Source organism: Myodes glareolus, chromosome 15, assembly GCF_982192425.1.
Source record: "Myodes glareolus chromosome 15, mMyoGla1.1, whole genome shotgun sequence".
NCBI lineage: Eukaryota > Metazoa > Chordata > Mammalia > Rodentia > Cricetidae > Myodes > Myodes glareolus.
This window is the reverse complement of record NC_142040.1, coordinates 65,449,622-65,465,622: the sequence shown is the minus strand read 5'-3', so window position 1 is coordinate 65,465,622 and position 16,001 is coordinate 65,449,622. Positions and strand designations below refer to the sequence as shown.

Below are 16,001 nucleotides of genomic sequence, written 5' to 3'. Positions count from 1 at the left end.
CACGGAGGCTGATATCCCCAACAGTCAGATGGGCCAACAGGTGAAAACCTTATCCTCTGATCCTCAAGGCCAAGGCAACAACTTTGACACAGCTTCCAGTAACTCAAATCAGAAGGAAAGCAAAGATCGCAAGCAGGGAAGAGCAGCTGGAGGCCAGGACTCCAAATGGTCCCAACACCTGCTGTCTTTCAGTCTGCTGCTTTATCTCCTGAATTCGTTTTTACTGATTTGACTACTGGTTTCGGATACTGGCAATGAAGAGAGCTGAACGATGCCCTCTAAAGATACGGGCCCAGCCTATTCTCCAGAACAGCTGGACATTTCCATATTTGCAGACATAATGAACTCCCAGGATGGGGAAATTATTGATCACTTGTGTGGGTCCTAAATCCACGACAGGAACCGTCAGAGAAGACACACGCATGATGTGAAGCCGGGAGAGGCTGACTTGATGTGGCCAGAAGCCAAGACATTCTGGTGGCTGCTGGACATGCTGACGGCCAGCAGGCGCTAATGAGAGGGAAGGGGACATTTTTCCAAGCACAACCATGCTGACACCTTGGCTTCCGGCCTCCAGGCCTGGAGGAACGTTTGTGTTGCTTTGAGCAACCATGTTTCTGGAACTTGTTACGGCAGCCGCAGTAGGCTACAGCAGTCTGTCACATTCTCAGACTGTGTCCTATGTATCTCCAGATATGACAGCCATGATTTTCTTATTTAATGCTGTTTCCAACTGCCAACATTAGACAATTATTACATGTATGTATATACATGAGATATACATGTGGAAGTCAGAGGAACGCGAAGGAATTGGATCCTTTGTTCCACACATGGGTCTGGGGGACAGAACGCATATCATCAGACTTGGTGGCAAGTGCCTTTACCCACTGAGCCATCTTGCCACCCCCTCTCAAGCCACCTCACATTTTGAGTCATCCACCTCAGTTGGGCTGTGCATTCTACTCTTGCCTTCTATTCGTGGAGTTCCGGTCACACTGGATTGGCGTGTGGCACTTTATCAATTATCTCCAGTATGCCTAGTACTGGAGGCCTGTGTGTCTGTCTTCACCAGACAGATGAAAAGAAGCGGACTTATTGTAGCTTCACACGCTTTGTAACAAAACGCTAGGGAATGCAGAGAATGGAACAGTTTGACGTCTTGAAAGGAATCAGGGTCTAGTGGTGCTTTTGAGCAACGGCACCGGCATCCTTTTTAAAAGCGGTTCGCATGACATACCTTATTTCCAATCTACAACCATTAAAAAATGCTTTGTAAGTCCACATTGTACAGTTCGTGTTTGAAATAAGACACAGGGAAAGGAAGCTGTCAGACTAAACTGTGGTCCTCCCAGCACCCAATCCATCCTGGGAAGGAGCCTTTGAGAGCAGAAGGGAGGATTGTGGGGAGGAAGAGAAGGAGGAGGAAGAGGAGAAGGAGAAAAAAGAGGAGAGAACAGTGGGAGAGGCGGAGAGGTGTCTCATGGATGCCTGTGGTCTCTGCCCTCCTGAGGGCTTGGAGCTGATTTTTGGCACTCTCTACATGGTCTCTCTGGGATTACGAAGAGAAAGAGGCATATCCATGCTGTTAGTGTGTGGTTTGGAGAGAGATTTTCCAGCTGGAATCCGGTTTTACAATTGGAGGAGGACGAGGCCTCTGCCTTCTCTTGGCCTTCATCTCTGCTTCTAAGAAATGACTGTGATAAGTTTATTTTCATAAGGTGTTGTGGCCAGGGGTGAAAGAGAGGATGCATACAATGCTCTGAGGCTGATCTCTGCCGTAGAACTGCCGACTGTCACTCACGTCGTCATGCTTTAACTGTCCGATTGGTAGGAGACTCCTCAAGACTGAAAGGGAAATTTCCAATTTAGATTATTTCCTCTAAGAGAATAAAGACAGCACTTATGCCTTGTGTGGCCTTGAAAGTAGGGTTCCAAACAGAATTGTGTTGTGTCGGAGCAAGCAAAGAATGCATGAAGCTGCTATTAATTATTGTGTTGTGTAATAACAGTAGACACACTCGCAGGGCACTGTGCCATGTGCCATTGGTAGGCACACAAACAGGCATCTAAAATAATAATGACAATGGAGTAAGGTAAAATAAAAGCAAACAGCAAGGTGTGATGGCGCAGGCCTTTAATCCCAGCACCTGGGAGGCAGAGGAGGAGAATCTCTGAGTTTGAGGTCAGCCTGGTCTACAGAGTTCCAGGACAGCCTGGGTAACACAGGGAAACCTTGTCTCAAAATAAATAAATAAATAAAAACAGAATATAATAAAAAATAGAAAAGAAAGAAAGAGAGATAGAGAAAGAGAGTGCCAAAGAAAAAGCACAAGGAGACACACATTTAAACCCATTCAAACACACAGAAAATCCATAGAACAAAATTGGAAACCATAAAATATAAGCAAAAAAATCTGAAAGACAAATGCATAAATAATGAACAAAAGAAAGAAAACAGACAAAACATTGTGAGATTAAAAAAGAAAAACAAAACCCCAACAACAACAACAAAAAACAAAACAAAAAATAAAACTCCCCAAACCACTGAATTTTTCTTGGCCGTCTACTGCTTGCAATAGCACCTGGTCTTAAGTGAGAGTCCACTGGAGAAATGAATTTTTCCTTTGTGAGTGGTTATAGTTGGAGATAGCTTCTGAGTTGGTGTGGGGCTTGTGTCCACTCTCTTCTCGGCGCTGGAATCCCATCTGGCCCAGGCCAGTACAGGCCCTGTGCACGCTGCACAGACTCTGTGAGGTCATGTGTGCCTCGGTCCTAGGAGACCTTGTTTTCTTGGTGTCCCCCACCCTCTCTGGCTCTTATAGTCTTTCTGCCTCCTCTTGCACAGCCTCACCTGGGTCAGGAGGGGTGGATCTGATGGAGACATCCCACTTAGGGCTGAGTGTTCCAGGGCTTCATTCTCTACCCACTGTCACACTTAATGAGTCTCTCTGCATGGCTTCCCATCTATTGCACGAGAAAGCTAAGGATAGACATTTCTTAAGAGGAAATGATTTCCGATCAACAGAACCATATCTTTAACTTCTGTTCCCTGTGAATTTAGAAGCACATTTATTTCCTTCATTGTGGTTGTGCACAAGGACTTGTTGATCACAAGACATATGTTAACACTGACACTTGTTTTTTCCAGATTACTAGATGGTTCGTGAGAACACTTCTCTGGCTTAGTCTCCATGACAGGGCAGAAACCAACCAAGCCAGTGTCTCCGAATTTTCTCGAACGAATCTGCCACCTTGTGGTTGTTTGTAAAATAGGAAACCAGTTTGAAATAAATATGTTTGCAAACGAAGGAGTGGCAGGACACTTAGAAATTGAAGGCCTCTACACTAGGGAAGCTTACAGCCCATATTGCATGAGCTGAATGTGACCATGCAAAGCGAGGCTTCCTACCGCCACTGCGTCTGTGCAAGCTTCTGCTGGTGATGCCAGGAAATGAAAGCAGGAAAAGGAAAGATGCCATCAGGATTAGAAAGAAAGCAGAAGAAAAAGAAAAGAAAAAGAAAGTTAGAAGCCAGGTGTGAAGTACATACCTTTAATCCCAGTCCCTGGGGTGGAGAGGCAGATGGAGAGGCATGGGTCTTTATGAGTGAGACCCTATCTCAAAAAACAAAAACAAAAACAACAAAAGAACCCAAAATAAATAATACATTATTAAATAAGCAAAACGGTAGAAATGTAAATGGTTGCAAGATGTATGTAATAATTACATTTCTTTTCTATGAAACAAATCATTACTTTTACATGCCGTTCATTAATTCCCATCTTTGACATTTTCATAAATCCATCCAAAGTCCTCTAGTTATTCTCACCTCAGCCTCTTCACCTCCTTTCCGCCCCTGTCAGCCCTTCCCCTTTATAAGGCCCTTACTCATATTCAAGTCTTTTTGCTGTCTTGGATTACACTAGGGCTGTTTGTGGCCATGAGTCTGTACTACTCACGGGAGCCTGGCGGGCTTTCCTCTAGGCACCCAAGTGAACATAGTGGGTGCCTGTTCCTCCACTCAGAATCCTTTCGCAGGTGGGGGCTGACTTCTGAGTGCCCCCTGCTCCATGACTGACTTACGCGAGCCCCGGTCTTGCACAGCCCCGGTGCAGGCACCCGTAGCTGCTCTGAGATGGTCACTGTAATGGCTTCCAGGGGCAGATGGTGACATTTCACAGCCCTTCTTCCAGTCTCCTGGTCATCGTACTCTTTCTACCCTCTCTTCCATGATGAAGCAGCAAATTATTTTCTTTTATTATGAACCAATTAGTTTAACTAGGGTTACTTATGGAGAAACTCACTGACAGCCACATCACGGAAGCACATGTCTCTCCCCACCACAAGCATTAACTGACTTTAGGTCCTCAGGGAGGGGCAGGTCCTCTGAGCTCCTTCCTCCATGTCTTCTGCTACCTGAGTTCCCCTGAACTGCCCCGCCTCAGCTACCCCATCACCTCTAGGCCCAAACCTTCCTCTTCCCAGCTCATCCTGTCTCTCAGCTTTGGATGTAGAGGACCACTGCCCCTCTCTCCTTCCAGTGAGCCTTAGAGGTCCTGAAGGCTGTACCCTCTGCTCAGCATCTGCATTCTCCTCCCCATCCTCACAGGGCTGTCTCTCCTTAATCAAGCATCAGCTTCACGCTAGGAGACGCCAGACCATTTATCACACACTGGCTCTCACACTGGCTCTCATTTGACGCCTGTCACTCCTCAGAGAGAAGTGACTATCTGGAAATGACCTTGCTGTCACAAAAGCCTCCTCTGCTCGGTGATTGCTGAACCCCTATTGTTCGGCATTAGTTTCTGGCACCCAGTGAGAGCCCTATAGATGCATTCAGTATGTGTGTACTCAAACTTCCTGAGGTAGTAATCCCCGCCGTCACCTCAGCTCTCTGATCTATGGGAATCTTAGTTACTTTCTGGGTACTGTGATAAAATACCACAACCCAAAGCAACTTAAATGGAGAAAGGGCTTATTTGTGACTTATGGTTCTGAGGACTGTAGCCCATCAAAGAAGGCAGGAAGTAGAGAAGGCAAGACGGCAGGAACGGGAAGCTGGCTGGTGGCATCACTTTCGCACCCAGGGAGCGGAGGGCCATGAATACATTCTGCCACTTGGTTTCCTTCCTGAGAGGTCACAACCTGTGTCCCAAACCAGTTCCAGCCATCTAAGATCAATAAGCCAATTAAAAGAGTCAAATTAACAGTGGAGAGCAGACAAGGGTGATTTATGCAATGTGGCCACACTGGGAAGAGAAACACAGAGATCCATCAAGGCTCTCCCTCTACCCAGCTTGTTTTAGGGGTTCCGAAGTGAGGTAAAAGTCTTACTTGAGGGCCAGGGATATGCATATCTAAGTAGTCCAGGTCAAGCTGTGGTCCCGCCCATCACTGAGGGTTATGTAGACTTTACTTACAGCCCATAACACAGTTTCTCAAGTTGTTGGAACTGTGTAAATTCCCCCTCTGGCTGGGGTTTCTTCCTTATCATAGCATAAGATTCCTGGGGGAAAGTCCCTCTTTCTTTGGGGTCCACTGTTTCAATAGCCAGATGGTCACATTGAGGGACACAAGCGTCTCTTTAGAATGTCTCCATTTCTGTAGGTACAGTGCCTAGAGGTGTTCCCACCTCAGTCAGGATTCACAGTCAGACCCCACAGACATTCCCAGAAGCCCATCTATGACAGTCAGCACTCACCGTCACGTGAATGCTTGACAAACACACGCAGGAATGGCACTGAACTGACGGTCTTATTAATAGCACTTGGGAAGGTCCCAATGCCTTAACATACCAAGATACTCCATTTTGCAAAATGAAGGAATGGAGCTGCATCGGAGATGACAGCCACATAGCAGTTTTGAGTGACGGATCGGCAGTGGGGTGTGGGGTAAAGTACAGCAATGGACATTTTACCCATGGAAAGGATGTGATTGATCAGCAATGCATGATTATCACTGTCTACCCTGGAGGGGAAACAGAGGGCTGGGCATGCTTGGACAATATGCTTCTTTTAGTTAGAAACGCTGAGAAGTTATTTACAAAATTTTCAAAACGTGGTCACTTGGATTGAATTCTATACTTGAACTTAACTCAAGCTTTTGAATGTTTCTCAGCATTTAACGAAAGAGTAAGGATTAAACCTAGACTCAAAATTAAAAACTGCCTTTGGAAATTAGTTGAAGGCTAGAAATAGATCTGTGTCTGTTTATCTGATCAGCATTCATTTGGGTTCCTATATCACAAGGGAAACAACTGTATCGTCTGACATTGACAAGTGACCTTCCACACCTATCCTAGGTGTGGAGTCTGTTATGCTTCAAACTTTATTTCCCTGAAGCCATATCTTTTCGGCCTCTTCTCACTGGAAAGGGTAGGGCTTTCACGGCCTTCTTTTCTTCTATTTTGCATCTCCACAAAGAGATAATTCAGAGCAGATTAGTAGACAGTCCACACCGTGTTTCAGTTACCGAGATAATCTCAGTGATAATGCTGAGGTAATACTCACTTGAAATCATGGGATTAAAATAAAATAAACCCAAGAAGAGACTGAAAGTCCCTTTTATGGAAATTGGGAACGAGTTCTGGTTTTCATCACCTTTGGTAACAGGCAATCATAATGTTTTGAGTAGATGGGAAAAATAACTGAAGGGATTTACCTCTCTAAAAGAATGTGAAGCTTGCCATATAAGTAGGCACGGATTTTAGAATATAGAAATACATCAAATTCTATACACTTAAAAAGTTTTCAGAGTATCTTCTTCATTTATTTGTTGCCACTAAATAATAAGACAATGTATGTTAGATAAATTTCAGCTTTCCAAAATGAAGCTTCAAGCTCACTGCTGAGAGTTTACAAATCAAATTACCAGAGGAAATGATCACTATCTACACCAGAGGTAAGGGAATAACCTACTGTCCCTTTTCTTAATGAATAAACTTTTCTTGGTTCACAGCATGTCCATTTGTTTATATCTTGTCTATCATGGCTTTCCTACTATTGTCCTGGAGTTAGGTGCTGCAGACAGCAATGGCGGTGTCCCTGCATTCAGCCCCAAAGCATTCACCCTTCCTCCCTTTGTAATTGTTGTTGCTGCTGACTTCTGCTGCAGCTCCTGTGCTTCCCTTTAGACTATATACTTTTGATAGACAGGTATTCTATGATTTATTTCATTTTTCAAATACTCTTAAAATACACTAGTTATTTTGAGAAAGTGTAGTAATGTCAATTTAAATAAATAGCATTCATGTCAGGTTTATGTAGAGGGCAGTACCTGAAATGCGGTCATAGTAGTTTTTCTATGTCTCCTTGGCCCACCCTTCTCTTCTCAGTGGAGAAAATGTGTGTGCGCATGTGTGTATGCGTGCTCGTGTGTGTGTGTTCTGATTCTCCATTCCAGAGGAGCATTTCAGCATCCATTGCCCTAAGGAGTCTCCACGGGGTGATGGATTCGTCATCTTCCAGCCTGGATTTCCTCTAAGAGTTCCCAGGAGCCATGCAGGACACTTTTGAGTCCATCCACCTAGCAAATGTTCCTTAACAATCTTTCTGGCCCAGATCGCCACTTCCATTTCCTGGATTTTGAACTCTGCGGTATCTACTATGTCACATGAAGGCATTTGAGTCCAGCAGCTAAGCCAGGATGCAAAGAGTCCAATGACAGATTCTCTCAATGGATTTCCAGTGAGAAGTGGGAGAACTCTCTATCACGGCTAAAATGTAGGCCATGGTCTCAAATGAAGAAGAAAAAGGTAAAGAAGAAAAAAGCAGGGTGGGGGAAGAATAGAAGCTCTTAAATTACAACTTCTTTCTTTATTCACTCATTGCTTTAGCTAAAGCAGCACTTAAATTAAATTTTCTTCTTTAGTACAAGTTCACACTACAGTATCTGGCATTTGAGAAGAATCTAAGAAAATGTTTACTTAGTACACTCAAGGTCTGTATGCAGTCCCAGTACTATGAGGAGCAGAGGAGGCTGAGACAGAAGGAAGAAGATGAGGATGAGCAGAAAAAGAAAGAATTTAAGGGAGGTCTGGGAACTCCCTTATCTTTGTCCCTGGTTATCCCAAGAGACTGGGGTCTCCTGATTGCCAAGTTCCACTTGAGACTCAACAGAAGAGGCAGTACTAGGGGTGAGTACTTCCCAGAGCATTGGGCTCTCTCTCTCTCTCTCTCTCTCTCCTCTCTCTCTCTTCCCCCTCTCTCCTCTCTCTCTCCCCCCCTCTCTCTCCTCTCTCTCTCTCCTCTCTCTCTCTCCCCCTCTCTCCTCTCTCTCTCATCTCTCTCTCTCTCTTTCTCTCTCTCTCTCCCCTCTCTCTCTCCTCTCTCTCCCCCCTCTCAAATTTATTTATTTTATTTTTGCAATTTTATGTACATTGGTGTTTTGCCATGGGTGTCAGGTCCCCTGAAACTAGATTTACAGACAGTTGTGAGCTGCTATGTGGGTGCTGGGAATTGAACCCCGGTCCACTGGAAGAGCTGTCTGTGCTCTCAACCACTGAACCATCTCTCCAGCCCCGAGCTTTGGTCTCTTAATGAGAACTGTGATGCTGTCCAACAGATAATCCCTGCACAGAATTTCCTGTTCAGACAGCATTACTTTCACCTTCTCAGAAAACTCAGGAACTGTGCAATACAAAATTCCATTATGGAGCTGGGAGCAGGGCACGGATCCTACCCCTAACCAAGGAACTACTGCTGGCAATGATACGCTCTGTGAAATGGAGGGTCAGTTTTCTTTGTGTGACCTCCGGCTGTCGTCACCCATGCTCTGGTGGAAAGCCACACATCCAAGAATGTATGTGCAACACGAATTGGACTTGATGGGTCTAAAAATCAGAAAGAGGATACAAAGTTGGGTGAGTAGGGAAAGAGGGTGGATCTGGGAGGAGTTGGGGAAGAGAGATGAATATGATCAAAATGCATTGTACAAAATTCTCAGAGAATTAGTTAAAAAAAGAGAAGGGGCTGGAGAGATGGCTCAGAGGTTAAGAATACCACCTGTTCTTCCAAAGGTCCTGAGTTCAATTCCCAGCAACCACATGGTGGCTCACAACCATCTGTAATGAGGTCTGGTGCCCTCTTCTGGCCTTCAGGCATACACAGAATATTGTATACATAATAATTACAAATATTAAAAAAAAGAAAAGAAAAGAAGAAATACGCACTGTGGTGCAAGCTCGATCCATTTAGCCAATGACTTTTGGGGTGACTTGCCATGAGCGTGATTGTCTCTGGAGATGTGACCGATTAAAACAGAGATGAGTCATGTGAGCTCTCATGGTAGTCAGAGTAAACCTTGCCATTGGTCCCCACCACCCTTGGGAGAGCAACAGGAGAGCGGCGGCTGGATCAGCAGCAGCTGGATCAGCGGCGTCTGCCTTGTTTGGTATTCATGAGTTTGCTTTTCATTGCACCCCTTAATAGATTGTTAAATAGACTTTTATGGGTACTCACTTCAATATGCAACTTAAAACCACTCTGCACCTATGCAGAATTATTGGGTGTATTGGTAGAAGAGCTCTGGATGAACTGGTTTTCTTAAGTTCTTTTGATTGTACTGAATTTATTTAATCTTATTGGAGGGCAAAAGCCATAAAAATCAACACAGCTGTGACCAATAGGCTCAATACTAGACCCGTATACAGAATATTTCAAAGGGTGAAAAACCTTTTGAAGTGGGAAGCTGTCATAGCTGCGTTATTAGGAGCTAGAAGGAGGAAAGTAATGGCTTGCCAATATACAGTGTTGAGCTGCTCTGATTTGGCAATGATTCTGTGTAATAGTCCATTCAGATAGAGCTAGGAGGAAGCAAAAGTTTTACGCAGAAAGCAGAACATAGCTCTGTGTTCTGGGTTCATCAACATATCGATGAATAGGGAAGGATAACTCCAGGTCAAAAACTCCTTGTTCTCGTAATTGCTATTCATTGGTGCGTCACTTTCAAACCAAGAAAGCCAGAACAGAGAGGCCATTGGCTCTCGAAGTCCAGCGGCCAAGCCTGATCTTTCTGTTCTGAGGTCAGAATGAGGTACATTCTTCATCCAAGTGGAGACAGTCAGATACAAGTGAAGCAGAAAGATGTGGGAGGCTTGACGTTAAAAAAGGCAGTGCTGGGAGACCTGATGAGAGGAAAGGCTCTTGTCAGATATTCCTGAGTACTGGGTAACTCCCCAGGTTATGTATATTATAGACACCAAATCAGTACATGGGCAGTTACAAAAATTCTTCACTGAACATAGAATTTTATAACATGACATTAAAACGCTTCTTACTTAGGGTTACCATTGCTGTGATGAATGAAACACCATGACAAAAAGCAAGTAGAGGGTTTATTTGTCTGAGGATTTCACATCACTGTTCATCACGGAAGGAAATCAGGATATGAGCTCAAACAGAACAGGAGCTGGAGGCAGGTGCTGATGCCATGCAGGGGAGACGCTTACTGGCTTCTTCTTTACGGCTTGTCCAGTCTGCTTTCTTGACTGAATCCAGGCCCACCCTGGAGTGGCACCACCCACCATGGGCTGTGCCCTTTCCTATCAGACGCTAATTAAGAAGATTCCCTGCAGACTTGCCTACAGCCCCGTCTTATGGAGGCACTTTCTCAGTGTGAGTTCCCTGCTCTCAGATGACTCTAGGTTGTATCAAGTTGACATAAAATTAGACAGCCCAGAAACATAAGTTACCTTAAACCCCACTTCAGAAGTAGCATAAATTCCTAGGGGGGGACCCACTGTCTGGGGACAAACCCTTCAGACACCCCTGCCATTTATCTATAACCTCATTGGAACAATACTATATACATTGTCCAGCAATTCCCTTAAAGCACATGAGAGCTTGCTTTTGACACCTTGATTTGTGCTTAGTTTTGATAAAAAACAATAAAGAAAATGAGACTTAAAAGAAAAATCTCCCAAGAATACTGGCACTCTAGCCTGGGGGCCAGGGTTTTCCCACTGTGTCATGTTCCCAGGGCACATTCATGCAACTGTGCACTCCATTTTTCCCCTTCACACATTTCCAGTCTGGCTCTCTTGTTTCATTCACATCACTTTATTGATTTGGAGACCAAGTCTTCATCCTGATGTTCATTCAGCTTCATTGGAGTCGGAGCTGCCTGGGCTTGAGAGACAAGGGGGTTGGAGAAGCTGCTTGGGATCTTAAGGGGTTCACTGGGAGAGCAGAGGCAGGCAGACGCTAGGACCTGAGCAGAGCTTACTTCTGAGGTGGGTCACACAGCATCTTTTGATTTGCTTAAAACAGATGGCTGAGTCCCTGATGTTCAACTGGCAACTTGATTTTGCATTTGCCAGTTTATTCCGGGCACCGTTCCTTGCACCGGACTTAAATCAGAATTATTTCCATCAGTTTAACGGAGCAGGAGCTGATCTGTGTGCAGAAGCGGGTCCCACTAATGCTGCAAGAGGCAGACAAAACGGCTCTCCCGCTCTACAGCCCCCTTCAACGTCTCAGGAGAGCTAGCGGATGTTCTACAACATTCTTTATGCCATAATAGTTTATCCTCTAAAGTATTTCAGAGGGAAGGGAGCCCCCAAATTAGGGGCCTTTTCCCCAGACTAAAGTCCTTACCCTTTAATCCCTTGCTTGGTGTCTTGTGGCAACAGGCATGCCTTGCCTGGAAGAGCCCTTGCTGGTTGGCAAGCAGACCCCGTGTTCCCTTCGGTTTTATGTGGTTTGTTCATACAAAGTGCTGGTGAATAGAAATCTACTTGGGAACTGAGGGATTTGTGGGGAAATTATGGGGGATGAGAGGGTGTGAGAACTATTCAGGAGGACTCAGGTTGCTGGAGAAAATTCTGCATCCTGCTAACAATGCCGACACCAGCCAGTTCCTCCCACTTCAAGCCCTGTGCTTCCTCCTAAACAAGGGTCTACCCGGGTTTCCTTTTACAAACTTAAAGAACAGGTAAAATGGGGAGTTGGAGTTAAGCCATTTTCTTTCAATGACCCAGCCTGTAGTAACAGGGAATGGAATTCAAATTTCCCAGCGGTAATCTTTGGCCTTGCTCTTGAAGCAACCTGCCAGATTTCCGTTGTAGTGGACAGAGGGTCTCTTAAAGAACTGGTAAAGAGACCGTTCTACTAGAAGCCCAACCCACGTCAGTCTGTGATGCCCCGAGGAAGACACCACAGCAAAAAGCAGCTTCTGCTGGGCCCAGCATTACCAAAAACAAATAAATTCAAATAAAATGAAAAAAAAAATCTTGCCTTACCCAACTGGGTGGAATATCATACTCAATTTTCTACCAGAGTTTCTCAGCCCTTTCATTATTACAATGATTGATATTTTGGGCTGGATAACTGTTGTGGGACTGTTCCCAGGCCTCTATCAACCTGATGCTAGCTCCTTCTCTCCAACTCTTATGTGACATTGTCAAATGCTTTCTGGGAAGCAGGACAACTCATAACATCGATGAAGCCAAGGTTACCAAGGCTACTCTTTCCTCTGGCCACGTGAGCAGTGAGGCTGGGGTTAGAGAGGGGAAAGAAAAAGGATGAAATCAGCCTAATTTTGATATTTTCCTTTGAAGAAAATCTTAAATGTATTTAGGGGGAAGAGTATACATTATACTTTCATGTATAATACTGACTAACCCTTTGCTTGTAATATTTGGAAGAGGTTTGCTAGTCCTGTGGCCGAAATTTTATACTAGTGGAGTGGAATATACCTCAGGTCTCTCTAGTGACACAAACAGGAATAATTCTAAGCCACCTCAAGCAAAGATGACTGCACACACATTTTTGTCCTGTGTTCATTCTATTCATCTTGGGAAACGGAGGCTGTTGCTAGGCCTTGGTGGGTGGTGGTGGAGATAGGACCACAGAGTCAGAGGCGAGACTGGTGGGTGAGATCAGGTCTGTCAACATAAACAAATGTCAGGTACACAACAGAGCCATGATTTTAAAAGCTGAGTCGACATGGGGTGACTTTATTTTTTTGAAACTGGGTAATTTTAGTGACAAAGAGTCCCTTACATTGCAGGCAATTTTCTGGCCAATCATTTAGCAAAAATCAATAGCTATGAACATTTGTTTTCTTGATGCAAACCTTAATAATGTAGGTGAGGGCTTATTGGAACAAGTTATACAGGCAATTAAAATGACTGCAATTCAGTGTATGAGCTGTGTAGTCTAGCTTTGTGTTTTTTTTCTTAAATCCTTCATTCCTTTGAGAAGGAAAACATCCTTTTTCATGGTTGTCATGGTTAACGTTAATTAAATTTGCCGTGAATCATATCCTTAACCCTTTAAGCTCCCAAATTCATTCGCCTGTAACATTCACAAGAGGTAGTGCAGTGATTTTCTGAAATCCAAAGCTTCCTTTGCTCAAATACTAATTCCCCGAGTGTGTGTATTTTAGAGATGTTTTGAAGGGAATGCTCTGAGATGGCCAGAAGAGTGGCCAGAGATGAAACTAACCCACCCATCACCGTTCTCTCTGCTCCTACTGAATCTCTCCCATCCGCGAGTGCATGTGTTCACAGGTGTGGTACTGAGGACTGAAGTCAGGGCCCCCAGCATCCCAGGGAAGTATTCCAGAATTGAGCCACACCCTTGGCCTACTCTTCTTTTCCTTTGTTTATATTTTTTCCTTATTCAAAACGGGGTGAACAACTAAATCTAATCGGAGACAGCATCAAGGAGACTTGCAATCCTGTTTATCAGCATAAGCTTTTGCCTTCTGTTTCCATGGTAACCAGTGATCTGTAGCCCAGTCACACCTTTAGAAGGCTTGTTTTCTCTCTCCATCCTAAAACCCTAGCCAGAAGCACCAAAGGTGTTGAACAATAATTTTCTTATCTGTTATTTTCAAAAAAAAAATTAAACATGAGGCTACATACAGGAAGACAATACCTACAGGCTTATCCTGCAGACACAGTAGAACTGTCTATTAATTTGAAGATGATCCCTGGGATAAAAAGTACCCGAATTCTAAGTGAGGGATGTCACGCCGTGTAACACCCACCCACCCCAACTCAGCTCCACATACTACTTAGCTCCTTTAGCAAAGAGTAACTACCATGCATTATAAACATTCATCTCGTTAACAGAGTGAAACAGAGGCTGGCTTTAAGAACTTTAAAAGTGACTCATCGACTGGCTTTCTTTCTGGTATGGTTTTTGCCTCCAGAGGACATTTGGCCATATCTGGAAACAGTTTTGGTTGTCATAATTGGTTCTCGTGTGGGAGCTACAGCACCTCAAATAGGGCTAGCGTCATAGGTAGTATACTGACATAAGGGAAAAATGCTCAATTGAATAAATCTCATTTGTGATCTGATTTCCTGTTCTTGTACTGTTTGATTTCTTAATTAGTTTAAGCAGGGGGAAGATGGGAGGGGGAGAGGAGAGAGGTTGAAAGAAAGATCTATCTATCTATCTATCTATCTATCTATCTATCTATCTATCTATCTATCTATCTATCATCTATCTATATATCTCTCTATCTATCTATCTATCTATCAATCTATCTATCGAGACAGAAGGAAGGAGGGAAGAGGGGGCTGGGGATGGGGAGAAGTAGGAGAGGGGGAAGAATAGGAGAAGGAGGAGAGGAGAAGGAGGAGGAGGAGAATCAGCCACCACAAAATATTTTCAACTTTCCCCCATCACTCTTTGGTTAAGATCTGATACTTCTATTGCCAATCTTATTAAGGTTCTATTCTGTCAAGGAAGACTTATCTTTCCTAGGTGAAACGCTGACAGCAGCAGGCGCTTACCTTTGGCGTTTGTCTCTATAAATATGGTTATGTTTTGCCATCGCGACCGTGGAGGATAAGATCCTTCTGAATTCGTGTTCCTCTCATGAGGGTAGATCCAACCAAGAGGACAGCAAGCATTTCCATTGCCCCTCTTCGTTTGGGACGAAGCAGAACAAGCAAGCAATCCTGACACAGCCAGAGGGCGCCAAAGTGCCGCGAACGGAAGTTCCAGGGCTCCATGGCTTTTGGCATGGTAAAATTGGCTTTTGTCTGAAAAGCCTCGGTTCTAAAAGATGTTACCATGTATTATTTTCCAAATTTTAAATTTTATTTTTCATTTTCTTTTTGTCAACAGGTAAGCATGGCGAATATATCTCTCCTAGACTTGGTGGCTATTGTTTATCCCGGGGCTACCCTAAGTGGTCGCCGACCAGGACACGCGGACTTAGCCAGGCTAGCCACAGTCTGGCTCGGTGCGCTTCTGAGCAGCATCTTAAGCAGCCAGAGAACTGGTGACTTCCATGAAAGCACAGACACAAAAAGTCGAAGCCCATTTTCCTAGGGTGCATTTCTTCCTTTCTTCCTCTCCGAAGTCGGGAGAACATTCCCCGAGGGGCGGTGCCGCCCACCCCTCCACCCGGACCAGGGTTCTGGGCGGTGGTTGTCTCGCAAAGCTGCAGCCTCCTGGTTGACCCCGAGGGTGAGCATCTGCCTGGAGACGCCCCAGATGTGCTTGCCTTGGGGGTACACCCTAAAACACGCGCACATCTGTCTTGATGGTTTCAAGGGAAGCTTCGCGTCTCCCCCAGTCTCACTGCCTACGTGATAGCAGAATCTCAGCCCGACGTCTGGAACTGGCTGGACTGGGGCGCAGAGAAAGCTGGCTGCGGTGGGGGCGTACTTCATCAGTCCCTTAAGTCTGAGCCAGAGCCTGAGCTACTTATTCAATGCTTTCAAATAAAATGTGTGTGAGACACAGAGAGAAGAAATCTACAGACAGTATCTCCGTGGGTGGGAGGATGGAGGGGCGTGCAAGAAGGGGATAGGAGGGGGGACTAGCAGAAACTGTTGGGGAGGCAGGCAAGGCACAGGACTGGAGGGGAGGGATCTGGATGAGGGTAGCAGAGGGTGGGGGTGACTGTGAGGGTGTGGTGACGGGGGGGCGCTGGATCACGGGGCGTCTCGGGACACAGGGGCTACAGGAGGAGAGAAGTTGGGGACCCCCGGGTAGCGGGGCGCAAAAGGAGCTGGTGGGGCGCGGGCCAGGAGCTGAG

The 16,001-nt window shown here is 45.1% G+C and overlaps 1 long non-coding RNA gene across 1 annotated transcript; it reads right to left on the bottom strand.

Annotated features, from left to right (window-relative positions):
- Positions 1-696: 696 nt before the first annotated feature.
- LOC125414922 (uncharacterized) lies at positions 697-15,995 on the bottom strand. The gene is made up of 3 exons (XR_007236448.3): positions 14,746-15,995; positions 3,550-3,613; positions 697-1,845 (listed from the first exon to the last, which is right to left on the bottom strand). It is a non-coding gene; the product is annotated as an uncharacterized LOC125414922 (long non-coding RNA).
- Positions 15,996-16,001: the final 6 nt, after the last annotated feature.